This window comes from Mobula hypostoma, chromosome 1 (assembly GCF_963921235.1).
Source record: "Mobula hypostoma chromosome 1, sMobHyp1.1, whole genome shotgun sequence".
Classification (NCBI taxonomy): domain Eukaryota; kingdom Metazoa; phylum Chordata; class Chondrichthyes; order Myliobatiformes; family Myliobatidae; genus Mobula; species Mobula hypostoma.
In genome coordinates this window covers 86,995,294-87,016,103 of record NC_086097.1, presented here as the reverse complement: position 1 = coordinate 87,016,103, position 20,810 = coordinate 86,995,294, and positions in this window count along the sequence as shown.

Below are 20,810 nucleotides of genomic sequence, written 5' to 3'. Positions count from 1 at the left end.
AACTTGTGATTTGCCCATATGACTAAACAGTTGCTAGAATGCGTGAAAACTCATGGACCACAGGCAGAGACCAAATATAGGTTCCATTGTAAGGCAGCTGTCACTGAAACTCCACAGCTTAGTTTATGTAATGCTCATGTTTCTTCCTTTGCTTTAGAACGTAGGAATTTGCAATTCTATATAATCATAAGTAACAAGCTTTGTATCCAGTGTAGAATAAGTCATACTTATCTGTGACTCTGAGTCCAAGAAAAATATTACCAGGGATATTTTTCAGCAAATGTGTAGAGAGCTACGTACAATGTAATGACCAGTGTGCGCAAAAATCCTGTGCTGTGCAATTTTTGCCCAGTGACAACATGTGCGCACTGAATAATTTCTTCAATAAAAACAGTATAAATAAGCCAGTTCTAAAATCTGCAGACAAATTATCACAAACTCCACGTTGTCAACACCATCCGCAGCAGAAATCGGAGAAGGAAATGTGATTGTGTATGATTGTGAAATATACTTAACCTGCCAGTAAGATAGAGGGTGACAACCTTGTGTGCAAGGTTTAAATTCTTTTGTGCCCTAATAGCAAAAGGTGTGTGCCCACGCACACAAACACTCCTCAGAGGGAACATTGGCTATGTACCAAAGAGATCAAGCTGGGTGTTCCCAAATCTGAAACCATGGATGTACTGGGAGAGTCCAGGACTGCAGGGTTTAGATCAGACAATCCTGATCTATACAAGAGATTAAAGTACAACCTCAGTAAAACTACCAGGGATGCCAAGAAACAAAATATCCTTTTAAAGTCAATCCCAGGTCAACTGCCAATTGTGGCAGGGCTTATTTGCAAGAACTTTTGAAAAAAATTTTGCTTGGTAGCATCATCAACAACAGTGCATTCTCTCACTCTGATAGCTTTCAATGTACCTGAATCAACAGTCACCACTGCAGACATCAGATCAGTCTTCTGGAGAGAGAATCCACAGAAAGCATTTGACCTCGCTGATGTCCCTGGTTGTACTGTTAGATCCTGTGCAGATCAGTTGGTGGGAGTATTTGCTTATACAGGTCGACCTTCAATAATCCGGCACCATTGGAATCTGAGGAATGCCGGATTAGTGAAAATGCCGAATTACAGAAGGATCACATTAAGCATAATCAGTGCCGGATTATCGAAGGAACCGGATTACAGGTAGTTGGATTAGTGAAGGTCGACCTGTATTATTAAACCCTCCCTACTTCACTCTGAGGTTCCCACTTGCTTTAAGAAAACCACTACTTATCCCAGTACCTAAGATAAATAAGGTAACATGCTATAATATCTACCGCCTGGTAGCTCTGACATCCACCATCATGAAGTGCTTAAAGAGGCTGGTCATGGCACACATCAACTCAAAAGTAACCATGACTCACTGCAATTCTGTTACTGAGGAACAGGTCCACTCACCCCTGTAGCACCGGGACAGTAAAAATGATCACGTTTTACAATTGTTATTGAGGACAGCTTCACCTTCAATACTATAATTTCAAACAAACTCATCACCAAACTCCTAGACCTGGAACACAATACCTCCCTTTGCAAAAGGATCTTGACTTTCTGACCAGCAGACTGTAACCAGTAAGGATAAGCAGCAACACCTCCAGCCATGATTATCCACAACACTGAAGTGTGGCTGCATCCTCAGCCCCCTACTTGACTCCTTATATACTCGTGACTGCACGGCCAGATTTTGCTTTAACTCCATCTACATATGTCAGTACATTTGGATATGGTCCAAGTGAGGAAAGAGAAACACTGAAGCAGGTAAATAGTTCACAGACTTTAATGCAAACAGGATTTTAAAGAGAAGGAAAACAATAAATGCTAGGCCAAACAGGGCCATTAACCAAAACTCTCAAACTGAAAACTAGATGCCAACGTTGCAGCTGATAGGAATATCTAAATATGAAATGAATACCGTTAGTCTTCAGCATCAGTTGACTCAATAGTCCACTTTCTCATGCAAGGCCGAATGCAAGCAGGCAGTGTAACGTTGCTGTGCATTGCTCAAGTCTACAATGAAAAGAATGGAGTTAAATACCGCCAGAATGAAATAATAATTAGCTGACACATCCATATACATGAGCACAATTGCCGAATCTACTGCGCAACCGAGACCGTGATTGATGACAGGGGCTCCCTTCCCTAGGTGCGGCTCCTGAAGTGCCACAAACCTGTGCCCGCTGGAAGTCCCAGATGAGTGACTTGTCCAAGATGTCCTTCGTCGGTATCCAAGAATGTTCTTCAGGACCATACCCTTCCCAATCCACAATGTACTGGATCTTACCACATACCTGGTGAGATGCCAGGAGGCACCACAGAGTACAGACCAGGAAGCCATCTACCAAGTGGTTGGGGGAGGGGGGAAGGAAGACAAGGTGGGGTGACTGGGGCCAGAGTGATCGGTTTGAGCTGGGAAACACAGAATAATGGGTGGATCTTCAGTAATGCTGGTAGATGCAATCTACATGACACCTTGTTGACAGCCTTTTCCACTCAATGGACCCACCTAGCATGGAGCCAATTTGCAGCTCCCGACTTTCAGGGAGAGATCCCTTGAGGCCAACCAGGCCTCATCTCCTGGCTTGAAAGGCCTCACCTGTCTTCGAAGCCAATTACCCTGCCAGTCATGTTGTTTCTGGGCGCACAGCAGAGAAGCCCTGGCTCATCTCCAGTGCACTTGTAGTGCTGGATCAGCTGTTCAGCAGCAGGAACTCCTACGTCAATCTCCTGGTCAGGGTAGAGCAGGGGCTGGAATCCCTTCTGGCATTCAAAGGGAGACATACCCGTAGAGGATGACTGGAGGTTATTGTGAGCGATCTCTGCCCAGACCAGTCAGGAGACACAACACATGGGGTTGGAAGAGGCAAGGCAGTGCAGGGTTGTCTCCAACTCCTGATTCACTCTTTCACTCTGGCCATTGGATTGGGAGTGGAAACCGGATGAGGGGCTGGCCACGGCTCCTACAAGACAGCAGAAAGCTTTCCAAAAGGAGGAAGAGAACTGTAGTCCACAATCAGACACAATGTCTCGAGAAAGGCCGCGGACGCTGAACACACGTGGCAGTCTCACGAGCTGATGGGAGCTTGGGGAGGGCAATGAAGAGGTCGGCCTTGGAAAAGCAACCCACAATGACCAAAATGGTAGTGTTTCCATAAGATGGAGCAGCCCAGTGATGAAATCCACCGAGAGGTGGGACCAGTAGCAGTGCGGCACAGGCAGTAGATATTGCAGACCCACAGGACACTGGTGTGACCCTTTGCTCTAAATGCAGATGGGACAGGCAGATACAAAGTCGTGAACATTCTAGGACATAGATGGCCACCAAAATTGTCTCTTTATAAACTCATGGGTCCGTTGAATTCCTGAATGGCCAGCCAGACGGGATGAGTGACCCCCCCCCCCCATTCCAACACTTCGAAGAGCATCGCAGCAGGGACAAACAGCCAGTTTGGAGGTTACCCCAGTCGAACCTAGGTACAACTGCTGGGCGGTCCTCACCACAGCCTCTATTCCCCAAATCACCAGAGCAGCAATGCATGAGCAAGGAATGACGGGCTGAGGATCGGCATTGCCCTCCGATCTGTTGAACTGCCAAAAGAGAGCATCAGCCATGGTATTCTTGCTGTTGGGACAATAAGTGAGGATGAACTGAAATCGGGGGGAGAAGAGAGCCCACCGTGCTTGATGAGAGTTCAGTCTCTGCATACTGAATGTAGAAGAGTTTCTTGCGATCTGTCAAAACCAAGAAAGGACGCTCTGCCCCCTCCAGCCAGTGTCGCCATTCCTTCAGGGTCTCCTTGACAGCCAGCATTGCCAGACTAAAGGACATCACAAGGTGCTCATAGCAGCCATTAGAAGTGTTGAAAACTGTCTTCCACACATCTCCTTCTTTCATATGAACCAGCATTGTGCAGATCAATTTTGGAAAATATGGTTGCTCCTTGGAGATGTTCGAATGTAGATACCACAGGGGAAGAGGGGAGTGGCTTTTCACAATGATGTTATTCAGGAGCCCATAACTGATGCAGGGATGGAGCTTGTCCTCTTTTTTGCTCACAGAAAAGAAGCCCACTCCTGCTGGTGAGGTTGACAGACAGATAAACCCCATGGTCAATGCCTCCTTGATGTATTCTTCCATGGCCACTGTTTCAGGACGAGAAAGGGAAAAGAGCCAGGCCTGGGGAGGACAAGTGCCGGGTAGGAGGTCTATGGTGCAGTCGTATGGCCAGTGTGGAGATAGGGAAGAGGTCTCAAGAAGGTCAGCCAGGATCGCAGACAGGTCCACATCTTTAGCTGACATAGGAGGGGATTCTTGGAATGGAGCTTGAGCTGGACCAGACAGGTAGACAGGCATATTGGTCCTCACTCTTGGAGTGCTTTAATAGACCAATCAATCTGTGGGTTATGTTGGGATAACCAGGGGAGACCCAAGTACCAGTGGCAGTTCAGGTGAATCAACCAGATAGAAGTAAGGTTCTTCACTGTGGTTTCCTTTGAGCACAAGTTGGAGGGTTTTGGTGGAAAGGTGGATCTGGCCTGTGCTCAGTTGTCGACCATCCAGGGCCTTGATGTTGATCTTTTCTCTTTATTCCTGAGTCAGAACTCCCCATCTTTGAGAGATATGCATGAGATTCCCAGCTACACCAGAATCAATAAATGTCTTACGTTCATGGGTCCAAGACCCCCACGACAAGGAAGCTGCGAGCATTACACAAATAGGGTAAGCTGACTGCAAAAGGGAACCGACCCTTCAAGACTCCCCTCTCTGCTGATGGGTATTCTCTTTTACTGGACGCTTGGAACATGAATCCCAGAAATGTCCTGGATCAGCACAATGGAGGCAGGAACATGTTCTCCTGCACCCATCCCGTTCCATGCGTCCTGCTTGTATCGGCTTTTCTGTGGACTGGGTGGTGTGTAGTGAGGGAGAGGGTGAGGAATGTCAGTGATCAGACAGTGCATAGGAAGCTTGAGTCATTCTTTCCCTGCACCACTCAATTACCTGATCGTCAACTCAAATAGCCAGATTAATCAGGTCATCCAGACTATCCTGCTTGTCCCAGACGGCGATCTTATGCCAGACCCCTGCATTCAGTCTGCTGGAAAACAGTGATGAGGATCTCTCATTCTATCCCATCTCTACTGCAAGTGTGCAGAACTTGAATGCATAAGCCCTCACTGTCTCTTTGCCTCGGTGCATGACCAGGAGTTGGTGGGCAGCCTCCTGACCCTAAACTGGTCAAAAACCCTCAACTCTGGAATGAAATATCGGAACGACTGGGCTGCGGGTTATCCTTGCTCTCGTAAAGTGTTGAATAGTCTGAGTGGCAATCCATCTAGGAGATTGACCGTGTCCGCCAGTTTTCACGCATCATCACCAAAGCACCCACGCTGGGCTTGGAATGTCAGCCCGCACTGGGTAATAAAATTAGGATCACCGGATTATCTTCCCGGTGGTGCAATAGATGTAAGGACTAGTATTACTTGTAAGGATGCAGTATCTGTGTTGGTCCGAAAGTGGGAGTCAGTTCTGGATTGGGCGCGGGAGTGCAGCATTAGTAGCAGAGGTTGTTGGGGCAGCAGAAAAGGAGGACCTGTGAGATGCTGGGAGTGAGATTGACAAGGCCAGAGGCTGCTGAACTGCGTTGGTGAGAACATTAATGGCTGTCAGCTGACGCTGGCTGTCCACAGTGAGTTCATGGATGGTGGCTGTGAGAGCAGAAATCACAGACTCCTGACTCCGATTGTCTGTGGTGAGCTGTTGACCAGTTGCGGCTAGGGATGATACCTATTCCTCCAGATGAGACTGGGCTTGTCAGCACAAGATTACCTGCCTCATTGCTTTATAACTTTACCCAGAACGGATTCAACTGCCTGTAGCTTGTCCCCTACCTGACCAACGAATCTCAGGGTCAAGGTCAGCTGCTCTCTCCCTACTGGGTACATCACCTTTGTGTTGGTTGAGACTTGCTGTCAGTATATTTGGATTTGGCCCAAGTACAGAGAGAGAGACCCTGAAGCAGGTCAATAGCTTTCAGTCTTTAATACAAACAGGATTTTAAGGGAAAAGAAAACAATAACTGCTAGGCCAAACCGGGCATTTACTAAAACTCTCAAACTGAAAACTAGATGTCAACACCATGGCTGAAAGGAATATCTAAATATAAAACGAATACCATTCGTCTTCAGCGTCGGTCAACTCGATAGTCCACTTACTCAGGCAAGGCCAAAAGCAAGAAGGCAACATAACATAGTTGTGCTTTGCTCAAGTCTCGACAAGTGCTACAACAAAATGAAGGGAGTTAAATACTGCCATAATGAAATGATAATTAGCTGACACGTGCATACCCACGAGCGCAATTGCCGAATCTGCAGTGCAGCCGAGACTGCGGCTGTGACAACGTGTTTCTAAATGACAATACCACAGTGGGCCAAGTTTACGAGTAATGGAGAGCCTTGTGACATGGTGTAATGTCAGAAAGTTTTCCCTTAATGTCATTAAAACAAGAGAGCTGATCATTGGGTTCAGGAAGGAGTAGTGCACATGCTCCGGTTCACATCAGCAGTGCTGAGGCTGAGAGAGTTTGAAGCTTCAAATTCCTACGGGTGAACAGCAGCAATAACCTACTCTTGGTCCAACTATGCAGATGTCACAGAGGAGAAAGCTCACCAGCTCCCTCTACTTCCTCAGGAGGCTAAAGAAATTTGACATTCTACCTTTGACCCTCACCACCTTTTACAATGCACTATAGAAAGCATCCTACCTGGATGCAACACCACTTGGTGTAGCAGCTGCACTGTGCATGACCACAGGAAACTACAGAAAGTAGTGGATACAGCTCAGCACATCATGGAAACGAGTCTCCCTTCCATGGGCTCTGTTGACATTTCTTGCTGCCTTGGTCTAGCAGCACATATAATCAAAGACATGACTGAATGGCGGAGCACACTCGATGGGCTGAATGTCCTAATTCTGCTCCTATGTCATATGGTCTGATGGTCTAAAGACTGCACCCACCTAGGAAGTTCTTTCTTCACCTTGCGATTGTAATCTCTCTTGCAATTGTAACACTTTATTTTGCAATGTGCTATTGTCGTCCTTTTAGTCCCTCAATGTACTAATGTGATGGAATGATCTGTATGGATGGCGTGCAAAACAATGTTTTTCATTGCATCTTTGTACATGTGACAATAATAAACCACTTTACCAATTTAAGTTGTTTATAGAATATTTAATACCTGGAAGTGGGTGCTCTCAGAAGTTTCGATCATTTGGGAAATATTTCAAATTCTAACCCGCACAGAGTCATAGAGACAGTCACAGAGCATGGAAGGAGGCCCTCCAACTGACCAAAGCCACCAACAATCTATTTACACTAATCTTACACTTAACTCATTTTATTCTCCCCACGTCCTTAGTTCAGGTCTGAATACATATGATGCTTTATTGTTATTATTTATAGTTTTTATACTTCAAAATAAGATTTAGCAGAGCTGCAGTGCATGCTCAGTATGTGCCTAATAGCGCATTCAACGACGTGATACTAAAACATAAAGTAGTCCCTTATTATACTGTAGGTTATATGGTACAGTTTTATTGATTATTCACCTTTGTTTAACTTGCCACTTTGGGAAAATTGTAACAGCAAGATGCTATTTTCAACAGTTCATATGGGCCATTGGAAGAAACAGAAACAAGTAAGCTACAGGCATTTCCTTTCTCTTTGATAGCACCATATCATCACTCAGGTCAATAATTAGCTAATGGTCATATGTCCCGTGCACTATTCATATAGATTCTGCTTCTAGATCTACTGTAATGATCAGACCCAAACTATTCCAGTGTCCTGGAGATGTGGTAATAAACATACAAACACAACAAAGTAACTGTAGCCTTATTTCTTTAATCATAAAATAGAAAGCACAAAAAAACACACAAGATACTACATAGCAAATGAAAACATTTCCGCAAAGATTTCAAGGCTCACAATTCTTAGTCACCACTTACTTGTCGTTGTTGCTGGGGTAAGAGGTGCTGCTCAAGACAAGTGACAACTTACCAACAGTTCCCAAAGCAAGAAATACAAGTAAATACTTTATTAGTAACACATTTTCTGTAAAAACGATCGCCACAAATAATGAAGAGGCAAGTGAAGGCAAGGCTTACTCGAGGGTCGAGGTGTGCAGGTGTGATGCAAAGTCAGAGTGAGGTTGAGACACATGCAAGGAGAAGTGGTCAAAGCGAGTTCAAGACATGGTTGAGATGGAGTTGGGGTATGTGAAGTGGAGAAAAGTCAGAATGGAAGAATTTCAGAACCCGCCCATCTAAACTGAGAATGAGGTTTGATTGATCTAAGCGCTGGGCTGATTTGGAAATCTCCGGTACGTACCGGAACATAGCAGCGGATTCCAGGACTAGAGTGTATCAATGCAATAGGGAGAGCGAAGAACACCCAGTTCTTGAATGATTTAAATGCCAGGCCGAGTGGATTGAAAAGTCAGGGTGTCAGGACAGGAAGGTGCATCGGGCAGGTTCTGCTCGGCGCTCCGTGATATTTGCTCCACTCTTCGTTGCACGAAGACTGAAGCAGTGGGTTTGCTCCTGCTGCTCCACCCTTTGGATCTGCGAGCTCTATGATATTTTACTCCACTGCGAGCTCTATGATATTTTACTCCATTCCTTTTTAATGGGTTCTTTTGGGATTCTTGTTTTATTTCTGCCTGTAAGGAGATGGATTTCAAGTTTGTATAATGTATACATACTTGGATAATAAATGTACTTTGAACTTTGAACTTTGAACTCCAAAATTCCAACCCCCTCATGAAACCATACCTGGGTCCCTCACACCAAATGCAGTTTCTGGCCCTCAGGTAAAGTCCGATGAAACGAGGGAAGGTAGTCTAATATACTTTCAAGCTTCGCAAGGCAGGGAGATCCAGAAATAGACAAACTCTTTGTTCTTTTGTCTCAACACAACCTGGTTTCTTTCAAACACATCCTGTGTTCATCAACAGAGTGTTCAGCACACCCTCTTAAATCAATTAGACATTGTAATGGCCACTCCTTATCCATTAGTCCACCAATATTTTGAACACAACATTCCTTTAGAATGATTTACAAAAGAACATTAATATTGCTTTTAAGCAATAAGCCCAAAAGCAAAAAAGAATCAATCAAGTCAACTTGATAGATATTTGCATTTCAATGGTGCCTGAGACTAAGAAAGAATCCAGCTGCTATCAGCAAACATTAGACATTAACAGACCTACCTTGTACAAACACTTTATAAACATTACTCACTAACAGTCATACAGACTCTTCATACTAAGGATTCAGAAAAAGTTAAAATGTCAATTTACCCTCCAGGCATTCATCCAATGTTTTACAAAATGTAATATAACATATCGACGTTACCGCCAGCTTCTTCCCCCGCATCAATTTATCTGCAAATGAAACGCTCATCCATGTCTTTAATATTTATAGATTTGACAATTTCAATATTCTCTTGGAATGCTTCCCATCCTCTAATGCTGAGAAACTGAAACATAGAAACATAGAAAATAAGTGCAGGAGTAGGCCATTCGGCCCTTCGAGCCTGCACCGCCATTTATTATGATCATGGCTGATCATCCAAAAAGCTCATATAAAAACTATCATTGCGTTTGCTGTCCCATTTTGATACCCAGTCCAGCAATGCCTCACTTTTAAGATTCTCATTCTTGTTTTTAAATTCTCTCTAGTGTTGGCCCTTTGTAACTTTCCTCCAATGCTGTAAGATCTCTATGCTTCTAGAATTCATATGCAGCCATTACTTTAATGACTCCCTCATTGGTAGTTGCAATTTTAGATGCATAGGTCTTAAGTACAGTAATTAGGAAGCAATTCACTATGGTCAATAAATGCTGGCCTTTAAAGAGGCACTAAAATCCTGGGAAATGAATAATAAAAAAATTCCTCTCTTGACCTTTCCAGAAGTGTCCTAACTGAATGAGCAGTTGTCAAAAAAATTACAAGATTCTCTAAAATGGGCACTATTCATTCAAAATGATCATCTCTCTGCAATCAGCAGTGGAAAACTTCTATTAACATCATTACGTTCTACAGAAACAGGTCGTTTGGCTAACCACATCCGTGCAACCTTTTCACCCATCTGCACTAATCCCTTTTGCCTGCATTACCACTATATCATTCTATGCCTTTCTTATCCAAGTACTGTATAGATATCTCTTAAGCATAATAATACTTTCTGATAAAGCTACCTCCTCTGGTGCCAGGCTAGATTGAAGAGGTCAGGGTATCGGTGCTGGAGGTGAACGATGGGTTGGTTCAGCTCGCTGTTCCATGAGGCTTACTCATCTCTGCACTGAACTGAAGCTGTGACCTGTAACTAACGGACTTCTGAATCGGCTGCATTGATGCCTGCCTACATGTCTGTGACTCCCTTTTGTGAACTTTTGCTCTGAATGCTATTTGCTTACTTTTAATGTTCGCACGATTTGTTGTTTTTTTCTGTGCACATTGGGTGTTTGACAGTCTTCTTCTTTTGACAGGGTTCTAGTGGGTTCCTTTGTTTTGTGGTTGCCTGTAAGAAGACTAATCTCAAGGTTGTATAAAGTATACATACTTGGATAATAAATGTACTTTGAAATTTGAACTTTAAACGGTGTAGTTCAGATATCAGCTACTCTGAATATATCAAAAAACTCGTATCAAAATATTTTCTCCTCAAATTTCCTCTCACCTGAGATCTATGCCCTTTTGTTTTTGATGCCCTTACCACTGGGGAAAAAATGACTATTTATCTATGCTGCTCATAATCCTTTACATTTCCATCAGTTCACATTCACTCCATGGAAAATATACTAGTCTATCCAATCTCCCCCCATAACTAGTGTCTTCCAAGCCAGGTAACATCCTGGTGACTCTCCTCGTGCATTCTCTCCAAAGCAATCACACCCGTACTATGCACACAATGCTAATTGGCATTTTATAAAGTTGCAACATAATTCCCTGACCTATAAAGAAAAGCAGCTTAAATGACTTCTTCATCACCCTGATTACGTTCACTGCACTGTCATTATACCATGTACTTGAACTCCAAGGTTCCTCTGTCCCTTTACACCCAGCTATATATGCATGTCCTACCCCTGAATGCCTTCTTAAAATACAACACCTGGCATTTGTTGGAATTAAAGTGAAATTCTCAATACCCCTCCCAATTTTCCATCTGATCTATATTATGTTGTAAGCCTTAGACAAATTTCTTGCTATCCATAACACAACCACTTTTCATGTTGTCCTCAAATATAACTCCAATATTCATATCTACATTCTTAATATATTGTGCCTGATGTGTTAGTGTTACTCTCCATCGAGCTGTTAAGGAAAACATTACACTGGAGATGACCTGCAGATGGTTGCTGAAATTCCACTCGCTACATAGCTTCTATCGTGTGAATGATTTATTCTGCAAAACTGTGCTCATGTCAGCTGCAACACTCTATGCTCTCCGCCAGCTGCTGGTTTCATCTGACAGTTTTAAATCATACAGAAAAGACTTTTTGTTATTACAATACTTCATATAATACCTATGCTGGTTTAAACTCCTTCAAAGCTGACAAACAATGATGCCACCCACCCCAGACATTTCACTCTCCTCACTCCTTAGATTGGTCAGAAGATACAAAACCCTGAAAGCACGTATCATCAGGCTCAAGGATAGCTTCTATCCCATGTTATAAAACTATTGAATGCTTCCTCAGAATTATAAGATGGTGTCTTGACTTTACAGTCTTCCTCATTATGACATTGCACCATACTGTCTATCGGCATTGTACTTTCTCCGTTCCTGTTGCACTTTATTTTGTAGGGGGTACTCAGGGTACTACCTCAATGCACCCTGTCATGAATTGATCTGCATGAATGGTATGCAAGACAAGTTTTTCAATGTACCTCTGTACATATTAGAATTTAACTAACAAATTTACCAAATTACTAATTCACTAATTTAGGAAATCTCTCAGCAACCAATTTGTGATAAAAGTATGAAACAACTGGCCTCTGAGCCACTTCCTGTTTATTATATCTAAGGACTGCCCCCTCAGTCAAGCAAGGGAAAGATGAAAGCTGTCTATTTTGGCACGTTCAGTATCACCAGATTTTAAAAGAAAACATTTGAAATTACAGAGCATCTTTTCTGATCCATTACATATTCTTTAACAAACAGTGGTTTACATAAGAAGGCAAACACACCAGCAAATTCTCAGTGTCAGATATAAAAGTGTTTACTTATGGCTAAATGAAGAACTGTTTGAAGCGAAATCACTATTTTCACATTGTAAATATTGCATTCATTTAGTTTAAAACCATTTCCCATAGACAGAAATATCCTTATGACGAGATAATCAGCTTTAGTACTACCAAAGGAGGAATAAATACAAGGAATAACCTTGCTGTCTTCTTCAAAATAATCGCAGGGAAATCCATTTTAAAGAAATAACATCTTATCCAAAACAGGCTATACAACAATGATAAAGGAAACACAGATTGACAAGCAACAGGAGAGCTTATCTGATCAAGTTTAAACAGTGTCATAAGAGTTTTTGTAACAACTTGAAACGTAACATCAAAACTGCCAATGTGTATCCTTGACACTAGAAGAGTACCTCAGGTTGATGAAGTAAACACCGGTATATGTGAAGCTGAATAATGAAAGAGATTGAGGGAGGAGAGAAAGGTGACAAATAAGGAGGGTTGGCACTCAGATTGATTGCCAGAAGCAGATGACGTGAAATATAGCTGTCAGTGTGAACCTTCAGTGTGAACTTCATTGAGTGTTCGGTCCGTAACGGGAAATATTAAATGGTACAAGGTATTCTATAAACAATTTACATTTAATAAGCATCCAAATTGTTTATAGAATCTCCTGCGAGGCTCTAGGAATTAATCATTTGCCATCTAGTTTTGTTTATCACAGTTAGATATAGAAAGGGCCTGGCCATCTCCTGCCCTCTTGCCATTTAGCAAAAGGCACCGAAGCATTCGGGCTCTCATGGCCAGACTATGTAATAGTTTCTTCCCCCAAGCCATCAGACTTCTCAATACCCGGAGCCTGGACTAACACCAACCTACTGCCCTTCACTGTGCCTATTGTCTTGTGTAAGGTGTTTCTCCTTTTATGTTACTGCTAAGGCTAATAAAAATGGCTTCTTTGTTATGTTAACTGCTGAGAAAGTGCTTCTCTCTTGCAGCTTGTTTGGGTTATAATTACTGATAGAGAGAATTGTATTCATTTGCTAACCAATTAGGATAGATGCTATTCTTTCTTGTGTATCTGTAAGCTATTGTTTTTATGGGCTTTGAGGAGAAGGCGCGATGGGGACAGAGAGAGGAGACATGATGCTGTAAGTTGGGCGATGGAACGGACCCTGAGCAGGAGTCCGAGGCCCAGGGTTTTCGGGAGGAGAACCGAAGAGGAAGGACATGCTGGACATGCTCTGGTCGACCACCGTGGTTGGTCCCAGGTGGTGGGTCGAGGGGGTCGGAGGAGATCGCATGGTGGAATTAAGCTCCAACGATTGTGCACGAAGTGGTTGAACTTTGATAAGTTTGGCGCCTTTTACTTTCCTTTTATATTTTACTTCTATTAATTACATAGTCCCAGTAAGATCTATAAAGTATAATCATTTAACTGAATATGGTGTATTGTCTGTTATTTGGCGGGGTGGGGTACATCACACAGCATCCACACAAACTTGATTACCCAGTCTGGAGGGGCTGAAGGCTGCTCACCTTAGATAGAAGCGAGCTGAGCGAGCCTGAGGCTTACCAGGGGGCTACACTTGTTTATTATTATTTATTGTAATGCCTGCATGGCTTTGTGCACTTTATGCAGTAGGTCTGTGGTCTAGTGTAGTTTTTGTGTTGTTTTACGTAGTTCAGTGTAGTTTTTGTATTGTTTCATGTAGCACCATTGTCCTGAAAAACATTGTCTCGTTTTCACTGTGTACCGTACCAGCAGTTATGGTCGAAATGACAATAAAAAGTGACTTGACTTGACTTGAAATCAAACTTAAAGAAATTATTTTTAGTACTAATTTCCAAAGAAAAGATCATGCCAGATCAAACTGTGAAGTCTGAGAGGAAATTGAAGGCAGAAACACTGGACAAAATAGGAGAACAATTTACAAAGATGACACTCAAATGAAAAGAAAACTAAGAAAGGATTTGACAGGTTTGATCTCTGCACATCACCGTTGGACAAATCATAGTGTACAGGAGGTAGAACACCTGGTTGACTGGTGCTGTCTTTCTCAACATCAACCTCTCATTCAACATCAGTAAAACTAAAGAGTTGATTGTCAACTTCTGGAAGGGGAAGGAAGTCAAGCAAGCACCATTGAATGATTGGCAATGGAGAGGATTGGCAGCATTGAATTCCTGGCTGTTAACATATCGGATGACTTTCCAGGGTACAGGACATAGATGTAATCACAAGCTTCTTTCCTTTTTTAAAAGGTTCAGGAGGTTTAGCCTGCCATCAAACAATTTAATAAACTTCTACAAATATGTTGTAGGTATCCTGACTGCTCGCTTCATGGTCTTGCATGGTAATTCCAATGAGCAGATACTGTAAGAAGCTGCAGAGAGCAGTGCATTTTGTCCAATTCATTACAGACACATTCCTCTCATAAGGTAATAAGACGATAAGACATGAATTGTCATGCAAGACCATGATGCAAACAGTCAGGACACTTCCAACAGTACCTCTGTAGAGGTTTGTTAGCTACAACCACTTCTTGTTGCTACCATTGGGGAGGAAGTACTACAGCCTCAAGACCCTCACTCAGCAATTTAGGAACAGCTTCTTCCCCTCCACCATCAGATCTGTGAATGATCCATGAACCCATGAACACTACCTCATTATTCCTGTGTTTTGCTCAATTTATTTATGTTGTAATTTTCATGTCTTGCACTGTACTTCTGCTGCAAACAACAAATTTCACATCATACAAGTCAGCGATAATGAATCTGATTCTGATTCTGAGGAGGAATGACTGCACGAGTTTCCAAGTTCAAAGTTCAAAGTAAATTTATCATCCAAGTACATGTATGTCATCATTTACAACTCTGAGATTGATATGCTTGCAGGTATACACAATAAATCGATAGAATAATAGCAATAACAGAATCAATGAAGGACCGCACCAATTCAACCAGTGTGCAAAAGACAATAAAGAAATAGTAGTAACAAATAAATAAGCAACAAATATTGAAAATATGAATGAAGAGTCCTTGAAAGTGAGTCCATTGATTGTGGGAGCATTTCAATGATGGGACAAATACCTCTTCCTCATCACCCCCCCACCATCTCTGCCATGCCCCACCTTTGTCTTTGCCTCCTCCTCCTCCTCCTCCTGCCTTCGCTTGCCTAGCCTCGCCTCTGCATGCCACTCCATCGTTAGCAGCGATCGTCATTAATAGAGTATTATTAATAAGTTGTTTAGTACGTTTCTTTGTTTCATATTTTGCTGCCGATAATTAGTTTCTGGGCATCACCAGCACCACTTTAAATTGGTAGCACATTGCTACCCCTCCACTGAAACTGTTTCTCCTCACAATAAGATACTCGGAGCACTCCCATTGTAAAATCATTGGTGTCGGTAAAATATGTTTGGTGAAAAATCTATCACCAATTGACACATAAGTTACAGCAGAGAATAAAGTTTATAAAACATTATAAGTATGACCACGGAACAGTTTTTCTTTTGCAACTGTACAAATGGCCTAGTGCAAATGTAAGCTACTAGATAAATGCACGTTGTCGGCAATGACTAGCACAATGCTCAGCAACATGGGACCACCACAAATACTAGAGCTTGTCTTTTCACCAACCACAGGTCTAAGACATGGTTCCCACAACCTATGGACTCACTTTCAAAGACTCTTCATCTCATGTTCTCAATATTTATTGCTTATTTATTAATTATTATTATTATTCTTTCTTACTGTATTTGAACAATTTATTGTCTTTTGCCCACTGGTTGAATGCCCAAGGTAGTGCGATCTTTCATTGAAACTATTAAGGTTATTATTCTACTATGGATTTATTGGGTATGCCCACAAGAAAATGAATTGCAGAGTTGTATGTGGTGCTATATGTCTACTTTGATAATAAATTTGCTTTGAACTTTGATCTTTAAAGATCTTATCCCACTCTCCTGCCAAAAATATTGAAAAGATAAATCTTTACTTAATTGTGTCTGAAATTTCAAAAATTATGGAATTCCTTACAACAGCACTTTCCCCTTTCTAGAGGCTACAAAAATTTTAAAACAATCTCAACATTGCCAGTGACCTCCTTTCCAATCACTTTCCAATGCAGGACGTGGCTCTGAAATTCCAGTCGGTTTCTGAAGTTAACTAATAAATGCGGCATGTTACAAACAATGGAAAATGAAAAAAGGGGACAAAAGTGTTTATTCAGTGAAATCAAATTATCTCATTCAGCAAAATAATAAATGAAATGTAACCATGAACTTTTTAAACGTATGAATCATGATAATCATTGCTGGGGAAGTTTAGAAATGCAAAATGATGTTGAAAGAAATGCAGAACCATGAATTATTTAAAATGTATGGGTGCCAATATTAAGTACTGCTGCAAGACTCTCTTACACCTTTAGAAAGCCAGATCGTTTTTTCACTGCTCTGAGTGAAGAAATCTCTATTCCCTCAGTGGGTACTGGATTTATGAGTTTTTCATATTGAATCATAAATAAAACATAACTCTATAATATTTACAAAGTTTTAGGTAATTGGTCTGCTGGAGAAGCCATTAAACACCTCCAAGGCTAATCCCTTTATATATGTGTAGCTTAAATTAATAATTGGCTTCTTATCTAGATTAAAACCTGATGTCTGGCACTCTGCCAATTTATGAATATATTCTGCTTCATCTGTGTTGATGATTTGTTTTGTTTTGTTCTTGGAACTACTGAAGAAAAATAAATCACTCGCTATCTTAGGCTCTTTTTTGGAGATTATTAGCAGCATGTTGAAATGTTTTGGATGGGAGGTGAGGGAAATGTGGGGAACGTTATAGTCATCAAAAACCATGCACCAAGTTCCTGTTGTAAATTTGTGTAAGGACTTAACCAATGAAACGATATCATTAACAAGGGCATCACTAATTAGGAGTCGCCCTGGGAGTAAGCAGATGCTACCCATTAATCCACCTCCTACATTAATCCAAAACATTTAGAGAAGATATCTACGGAGAAATATTATTCCACAAAAGATGTGAATAGTGACAAACAGTACCATTTTAATTAAATGGGAGTTGGAAGAGTGCAGTTAGAAATTGCCAGGTATGACTTGTGGGTATCACAGAGTTATGGTTGTGAGAAGATTACAGCTGAGAACCCAACATCCAAAGATACATATCGCCTCAAAAAAAGAACGGGTAAGTGGGAAGAGGGGAGGAAGTGGCTTTGCTGGTAAAATAAGTTAAATCAAATCCTTACAAAGAAGTGACATAGAAGAAGGTTCCTTGTGGGAAGTGTCAAGAATCTGCAAGAGTAAAAAAGACCTTTATGAGAGCTATGTACAGGCCTCCAGACAGTTGCCAGGATGTGGGGAACAATTTACAACAAGAGATAGAAAAGGACTATAGAAGCGGAAATATTACAATGGTCATGGGGGATTTCAATATGCAGGTAGATTGGGAAAATTGGGTTAGTGCTGGATCACAAGAGAAGAAATTTGTAGAATGCCTATGAGATATCTTTTTAGAGCAGCTTGTTGTTTAGCTCACTAGGGAAAAGGTGAGTTCTGGATTGAGAATTGTATACTTAACCAGATTTTTACCAGATTTGTTTAGTGATCTTAAGGTAAAGGAACCTTGAGGAGTTAGTGATTATAATATGATAGAATTCACCCAGCTTTGAGAAGGAGAAGCTAAAATTGGACGCAACAGTATTACAGTTGAGTAAAGGGAACCACAGAAACATAAAATGGAATGGAAGGGGTCACTAGCAGGGATAATGTCATTGTAGCAAAGGCTGGAGTCCCTGAGAGTAATGCAGAAAATCCAGGATTTGTTCATACTAAGGAAGAAGCAGCATTCTTAAGGAGGATGAGGCTAATGTAGCTGTCAAGCGAAGTCAAAGAAAGTAGAAAAGCCAAAAAACAGGCAACATAGCATAGTTAGTGGAAAGCAAGAGGATTGGGAAGCTTTTATATAAAAAAAAAGAAGTCAACTGAAAAAGCAATAAGGAGACAAAAGATGGAATATCAAGGTAAGCTTGCCAATAAAATAAAAGAGGATACCAAAAGTCTTTTTTCAGATATATAAAGAATAATAGGAGAGGCAGGAGAGCCAAGAATGGACATTGGAATGATATTCTTATTAGAAAAATCATTGCTGATGATGAGTCAGTATACAGGAGTAAGACAGGACGCCTGATTAAATGGTGCCACAAGAACAACCTCTCACTCAAAGTCAGTAAAACTAAACATTGTTGACTTAAGGAAAGATGAAGAATGATATAAATGTGCCAGTCTGCTTTGGTAGATCAGCGATAGAGAGGATCAACAGCCATAAATGCCTGGAGATTAACATGTCAGATGGTCCATCAATAAAGATCCCCACTAACTGGACCATGCCATGTTCTCAAAGCCGCTGTCATTGTCAGGCAAGAGGTACAGAAGCCTAATGTCCCAAAACACCAGGGTTCTGAAAGAGGTAGCTGAATATATTATGGTGGCATTATTGATAAAATTGCAAATATCACTCCATTCTTTAGGAAATGGGGTAGGCAAAAGGCTGGAAAGTTTAGGCCAGTTAGCCTGACTTCAGTGGTAGGCAAGATGTTAGAGTCCATTATTCAGGGTGCAGTTTGGGGTATTTGGAGGCACATGATAAAATGGGTTAAAGTCAGTATGGTTTCCTTAAAGGGAAATCTTGCCTGGCAAATCCATTGGAATTCATTGAGGAAATAACAGGCAGAATAGGCAAAGGAGAGTCAGAGGATGTTCTTTACTTTGATTTTCAGAAGGCCTTTGACAAGGCGCTGCACATAAGGCTGCTAAACAAGATAAGAGCCCATGCTATTTCAGGAAAGACAATAGTATGAGAAAAAGTTCGGATGACTGGTAGAAGACAAACAGTGGAAATAATAGGATCCATTTTTGGTTGGCTGCTGGTGACTATTGGTGTCCCACAGGGGTCAGTCCACTACTTTTTATGTTATGTGTTAATGATCTGGATGATGGAATTGATGGCTTTGTGTCCAAGGTTGCGGATAATACAAAGATAGGTGGAATGGCAGGTAGTAGTGAAGAAGCAGGGAATCTGGAGAAGGACTTGGATAGATTGGGACATTGGAGCAAATAGAATACAGTGTAGAGAAGTGTATGGTGATGCATTTCAAAGAAGGATTAAAGGCATGGAATATTTTTGAAATGAGAAGTGAGTTCAGAAATCAGAAATGCAAAGGCACTTGGGAGCTTTCATGAAGGATTGCCAAAAGATAACTTGCAAGTTGAATCAGTAGTATAATTATAGAATCAGAGAGTTATCAAAAACTATAACACAGAAACAGGCCCTTGGGCCCAACCAGTTCATGCTGAACCATTTAAACTGCCTACTCTCATCGGACTAGTAAGAAAGGAAAATGCAATATTACCATTCATTTTGAGAGGACTAGAATGTAAAAGCAATAATATAATGCTGATGCTCTATAAGGCATAGTTCAGACCACATTATTAGTATTGTGAGCAATCTTTGGAACCAATATCTAAGAAAGGATGTGCAGGCATAGGAGAGTCCAGAGGTTTATGAGAATGATCCCGAGATTGAAAGGTTATAATATAAGGAACGTTTTATGGTTCTGGGCCTGTACTCACTGGACTTTAGAACAATAAGGGATTATCTCATTGAAATTTATCAAATATTGAAAGGTCTGGATAGAGAGGAGATGGAGAGGATGTTTCCAATAGTGGAAGAGTCTAGGGCCAGAGGGCACAGCCTCAGAACAGAAGAGGTGCCTTTTAGAACAAAGACAAGAAGGAATTTTATAAGCCAGAGGGTGATGAATCTGTGGAATTCATTGCCACAGACGGCTGTGGAAAAATAGTCATTGGGTATATTTAAAACAGAGATTAGTAAGTTCTTGATTAGTAACGGCGTCAAGGGTAGGAGAAATGCATAAAGAGGGCAAAAAATTCAACCATGATCAAATAATGGAGAAGACTTTTTGGCCTCAAATGGGCTAATTCTGCTCCTATGTCTAATATATGACATCTTTTAGTGAAAGGGAGCCATTGCACATCAGGAAGTATTCATTAATTGGTGAAAGAGAAATCTGAAATCGATTGAACGGGTAGATTGCACCAAAGTAATCAGAAAGTCACCCTCTGTTGCAGCCTTCATTTATCATCACAGCCATATGGAAAAGAGCTTTGTTTCTGAATTTTCAGAGCCAGACTGTAATTTCTTCTGCAACACTTTCTGGTTTTCTTTTTTTTTGTAACATTATAAGCTCAGGAGCTTATATCACCTTTTTTAAACTGGCCCTTTCAATTAAATGGAGTTGCTGACCTTTACTAAGCAAATTTAGATTTTTTTAATATTACTAACCTACTTACTGCCCATTACACCACTGGTGTTTAGGGCGATGATGAAGATCCCCGTGTTCATGGCTTCCTTCATCGTGTCAGTAGCTTCTCATTTAATATTAATGCTTTTGATTAATTTGCAAATGTTGAATGT